This window comes from Protopterus annectens, chromosome 2.part1 (genome assembly GCF_019279795.1).
Source record: "Protopterus annectens isolate FY-2018-M chromosome 2.part1, PAN1.0, whole genome shotgun sequence".
NCBI classification, from domain to species: Eukaryota; Metazoa; Chordata; order Ceratodontiformes; family Protopteridae; genus Protopterus; species Protopterus annectens.
The window spans coordinates 1226293414-1226299413 of NC_056729.1; positions in this window are offsets into that span (position 1 = coordinate 1226293414).

The window sequence follows — 6000 nt, forward strand, 5'->3', positions numbered from 1 at the left end:
AAGAGCATTTAATGACATTAGAAAAGAAAGTGCAGACTTTTAAACAACTTCAGTGGCAAAGATTGAGTTTTCAGGCATACTTGGAGCTGGGTATTGTACCTAGAAGGCTAAGAATATTAAAAATGCCTTCTTATGCCAATACATATAATGAACTGTTAATGCAGTGGCAACAGCTAAACTTGAAATTGAGTGCAGATTATATGAGACTGAAGAATACGTTCTTTGAGCCTATTGAGAATAAACTTTTGGAAGAAATAGACTTGCTGGAGAATGATATAATCAGTATGCCTTGTTACAATGAACTATCTGACTTGTATCAAAATTTTTTGTCTCGAATTAATGCTCTGGATATGAAATTGCAACAGAGGAAAAAGAATAAATTGCAAAGAGACGTTAATGACTTTAAGCATAACCATATCTTCTCGTGGCCAAAGAGCAAGAAAGATAATTATGTACTGCCTCATAAAAGTAGAGCACAAGCTATAAATAATAATAAGAAAACTAGCCCTTTGGATCAATTAGATACCTTTGAAGAACAAGGTGAATCGCAAAATTCAGCAATTAATCATAAGATTCCATCTAAGAGAAATATTTCTGTTATGCTTCCTACAATGAACACTGACTGTGTACCTTTAATTAATAAAGAAAGTGGAGACACTATACTGGCTTTTCCTGAAAGCACGACTGACGTCAGGAAGGACGACGCAGTACGCGCTAAAGTGAAGGAGAAGATGGCGTCCAGTAGTGTGGATGGTACTAAAGATTCTGGTAAAAAGAATGTTCAAAGGGAAATTACGTCTTTTTCCCCTTTTCATTTAAAGCAGCCAGAAAAGGTTACAATACAATTGTCGCAAAAGAACTTCCAACTACAGCAGCAGCAACAACCTGGTGTGGTCGGAAAGAGAAAGAACAACAGTCCGGTTGTTCACAACAAAATAACCAGGCGGTTGTAAGAATTATAAGAGGTACTGTAAACTTATCTAAAATAAAGCTAACTGAGGCGCAGATATCGATCTTAAGCAAGGGATTGAAATGTATCCCTAATACAGTGGATTATGTAATTCAAGCTATAACAGACTTGAAACTGTTTTTACGACAAGTTAGCATTAAACTTGTTTTTAAAAGTACTGATGCACCTACACCTGTGTGTAGGAAATTAAGTGTATTTTCACTGGTGTTATGCCCTATCCTAATAGCTTACTCAAATGTTGTTGAACGTGAGCTATGTTTGTATTATAGGAAAAATTATAATAAGAGGTTATATAATATAACATATCCTGAGCATTTGGCGCTAAGAGAATTGCAAGCTTGTGATAGTATACTCATAAAACAAGCTGATAAAGGGGGAGGGGTTGTTATAATGGAGAAAGATGTGTATTTTGCAAACTCTAAGGAAATGCTTAATGAAGATGGTATTTTTAAAAAAGTGCCCTCTATTGAGGTGCAAAAACTGATAGCTGAGGTCAATATGACAATTTATGAGTTACAACTTAGTGATGATTTAAGTATTGAGTTATTTAATTATTTGAGTGTACCATGCCCAAGAATCCCCCAGATTTATGGTATCCCTAAAATACATAAAGATTTTACCAACCCACCACTGAGACCTATAGTCTCAGGAGGTGGATGGGTAACGGAACCTATTTCTAAATATTTACAAAATGTATTAGGAAAATATATGGAAAAGTGTTTTACAGTATTGAGGGATACTAATGATTTTTTAAATAATTTGTATAATTGGCAACAGAGTTGTGAACCTAAAGGATATTTTATGGTATCTCTTGATATTACTTCGTTATTAACTGTTATACCTAATAATTATGGTGTTAATGCTATTCGTAATTTTTTAAATGATGAATTAAAAATGCATGGAAGGGAAATTGAAAATATTTGTGTGCTTCTTGAAGCAGTATTGACACACAATGTTTTTATTTTTGATGGGGAACCATATTTGCCGCTTACTGGTGTAGCGATGGGTACTCCCATCACTAACACGTATGCAAATATGGTTCCATATGAGTGGGAGAAAAGTGTGATATTAAGTAAGGTAAACCAATTAAATGAAAAGCTGTTGTTCTATAAGAGATTTGTGGATGATTGCTTTTTGATATGGGATGGTTCCCTTATGGAATTAGATGATTATGTGCAATATCTAAATGCGTCCACTGAATTCCTAAAGTTTAAAATGGAGGCATCAAATTATGATATAAATTGTTTAGATGAACATTTATTTAAGAATGGAGATAGACTAGAGTCTATGGTGTATAGGAAAGAAGTGGATGCTTTGAGTTATATAAATAAGGGGTAGCATGCATGCCCCACATACCTTTAAAGAAATAGTGAAGGCACAGTTAATAAGAATGAGTAAATTAAATACGGTTGAGAGTATTTTTATAGAACAGGCTATAGAAGTATGTCTCAAGAATTTCAGAAAAGTGGTTATTCAAGACGAGTTGTAGAGATGGCTTATGAAGAAGTGCTAAAAGAAAGGGGAGATAAGTATAAACCAATTTTGACGGGGGGTTGAGGAAGAGAGAAAGAGATAAGCATAAGGATGGTAAAATAGTTAGATATTTCACTACATATAATCTAAACACACATAATGTATGTAAAATAATAGAAAAAAATTGGCCTATTCTATTGGCTATGCCTGAGGTAAGATCTATAGTGGGAGACAGGCCAAGTTATGCATATAGAAATTCGGAAACATTAAAACAAAAACTTTGCTATAAGGATTTTAAAATAAAAGCTAAAAATGTGGGGAGGGAAATAGGAACAAGGAAATGTTACAATTGTTCCTGTTGTAATGATTTATATGAGGGTGATGGTTTATTTGTGCACCCCATAAATGGAGAAGTTTTTGTTCCAAAAGCTGTGACAACTTGCAATGCAACACAAGTGGTATATTTAGCTACCTGTACATTATGTGTATCATTTTATGTGGTAAAACCACTAGGAAGTTGAAGGAGAGGATTGTAGAACATAAATCAGATATAAGAAGGAAAATAATAACAGACGCGTTAAGTAAGCATATTATGGATAAGGGTGAAGAACATAAGTTTAAGTTTAGGGTACTAAATGTAGTAGAAATGAATATAAGGAAAGGTGATATGAATAATCTGCTGGAGCTAAAAGAGTTTGAATGGATTATTAGGTTACAGGCTGATGTGAGTCCTGGTCTAAATAATGCTGTTAGTTTAAAACTAGTATTAATGAAAAAGCGAAGAGAAAAACTATAAACTTGTTTTGGAAGTGTATATATATATATATATATATATATATATATATATGTGTGTGTGTATGTGTATGTGTGTATATGTATTTGTGTGTGTGTATGTATGTGTGCAAGCTTGTGATAGTATAGTCACAAAACAAGCTGATAAAGGGGGAGGGGTTGTTGTAATGGAGAACGATGTGTATTTTGCAAACTTTAAGGAAATGCTTAATGAAGATGGTATTTTTAAAAAAGTGTCCTGTTTTAGAAAAGTGAAGAATATATTCATATGGTTTTATGTATTTGTAATATTTTTATTTTGTTCTTTATATATTAGTAAATATATTTATTATATATTTTTATTCTGATAGTTTCCTTAAGACTTGATTGTTGGTTAGAGTGATAGGTGGGCTGAAGCATGTGACCTAATTGTATCTCCTATTTAAATATTGAATGAATGTAGTTAATTTGTACTGATGAAGGGTGTAGACCCGAAAGCTTTGCAATAAAGTGTTTGGTGTGTTAGAGTTGTTGTTGGGCATTACTGAACAGTGACACCATTGTTATTTAGTTTGGACATCCTTAACTTTCCCAAGCTGTAGGCTGCTCCAGTTTTACATATAATGCTATACCAGCAAGCTTTCTTTCCAGAACTCTTGGTGTGTGTTCAAGTGAACGTTAGAAACAATCTCATGATATATTTGAGTTGAAATTGTCTTTTTGTAAGAACTGATAACTGCTGCAGGGAACCTTGGTTACATGGATTATAGCCTTCTTATATCCTTGGCAGGATGTAACCCAAATAGCTAAGGCTACTGCGTGCACAATGATGCTTTCTACTTTTTCAAAGATTCTTTTAGTGTTCTTTTGATTGTTTATATCACCTTTGCATTCTGAATACCACTCTGGTGGCATAGAGGATAAAGTACTATTACCCAGGTGACCTAGGTTCAGTTAGTGTTTCGAGCAACTGACAAAGTGACATGGAGGGTTGGACATGCCCATCGTGGGGGGGGGGGTAGTAAGTGGGTGTCTCCTGGTAAATAACCTTGTTGGAGGTCAGGGACATCTTCAGAAGAGGCATGGTCAGTGAGTGGTTGTGGGCCTGGATGTGCTACCACTGAATTTGGGCACTACACTGCAAGCCCACATTGCATGCCCACCCAGGGACCATTTCACACTGCTGCAAATGGAGTGGCCAAGTAAGACCCCCACCTGGACATAATTTCAGACATGCAGAGCCCATTGACTTTGAATTCTGAACGGCCCCAGCAGTTACCGAAATAATATCTTGGGGGCATGGAGGGCTGACAGGCAGACCCAGCACAGACGGGGCCTGAGGGGGATAGCCTGGTAAAAACAATGGAAGGGTGGAAGGAAAAATGCAAAAAAAAATGCTTTAACATTCTGAATGACTTTTATGTCGGACCCTTCTAATTTTTTTTTTGCTTTTTGGGGCAGTTTTTCTTTTTACTGTACTTTGTCCTGTTTATTTATTTATTTATTTTTTGCTCTACCTTAGTATTTGTTTGCTTTTATATAGTAATTTCTTCAGGTTGACTAGACTTAATACTTACTGTTTCAAACTTTTCACTTGTTACTCATCAGCATTATATGTTCTGCTTCCTCTGTCTCTTTTTTTGTGGTTATTTTCATGTGTGTAGCTGGTATAGAATAAATAGCAGAGCTTAAGTGTGGGCATAAGATCCCACACCACTAAGGAGAACACTTCAATGAACAGAGTTAAATTTGTGAATCCTTTACCAAGGAAAAGTGGTTGCTAGAACTGAAGGATAGCTCTGTTTCTGCTTCTGATGGGGCCTCAACATTAAGATCTGCCACAGTGTTGACCCAACAGCTGAGTATTTACTTGGTAAACCTAAGGATCAAAATAGAATTAAGGAGAAAGAAAGGGGAAGCACAAATGGGGCAGAAATGATAGCTGGAAGATTCTGTGTAGGCCTTAAGTCTGGCACAGTAGTATTTTTCTGTCCATTTCCCACTTAGCATCTCTGAAATATCAGTCAGTGTTGTATTGCTCTATTTAAATTATTGAGAACAGATAGTGCTTCTTCCATTATTAATGTTAAAGTTAGTGGCCTAGAAGTAGCCAAAACGTTTTTTTCTTTGGGCCACAGAAAAAACAATGGAGGCATACAGCAGAGTCCAACATAATATGTCTGTTGCCTCTAGTACTAGGGCTGACAGAGACATCTTAAATTTTGCAAGCTTTTCTGCCAGTTACCTAGTTCTTCTCATTGGTTGTCATTCAGGTTCGGGTCCCAGTGAGAGAGAGATTCAGATGCTGATGTTGACTGTAGTCTTCATCTCAGGATCAACGCTTTCAGGTTGACATCTTTGGCATTGCATATACAAACAATGCTGATGGTTTTAATAATGATAATGATAGTGTTTTAAATCTTTTTTTGGTTCAGCCCCTCAGGGTCAGCCCATTCACTGGCTTGGAACTGACATTGATTCAGCTGAGATCATTGCTTATATTTACAAGGTCAGCCTTTCAGACTTAGAGGTTGAAACTTCCCTGTCAGAGTTGGGCTAAGGGCTGATGCTGTCAATGTTGACATAAGTATTCATGAATTTTTGGCCTTAGACATTCTTTTGTTAAGCATGGTCGTTGAGCCTGACCTCATGGTAGAGCTTATAGAGTCATAGATAAATACTAGGCAATTAATGTGCAGACTATTACATGCCTAGCCAATAACAACATTATTGGGCTTAATTCCAATTGTGCAGATTGTAGTATTAATGCGTGTATTGTATAGTTT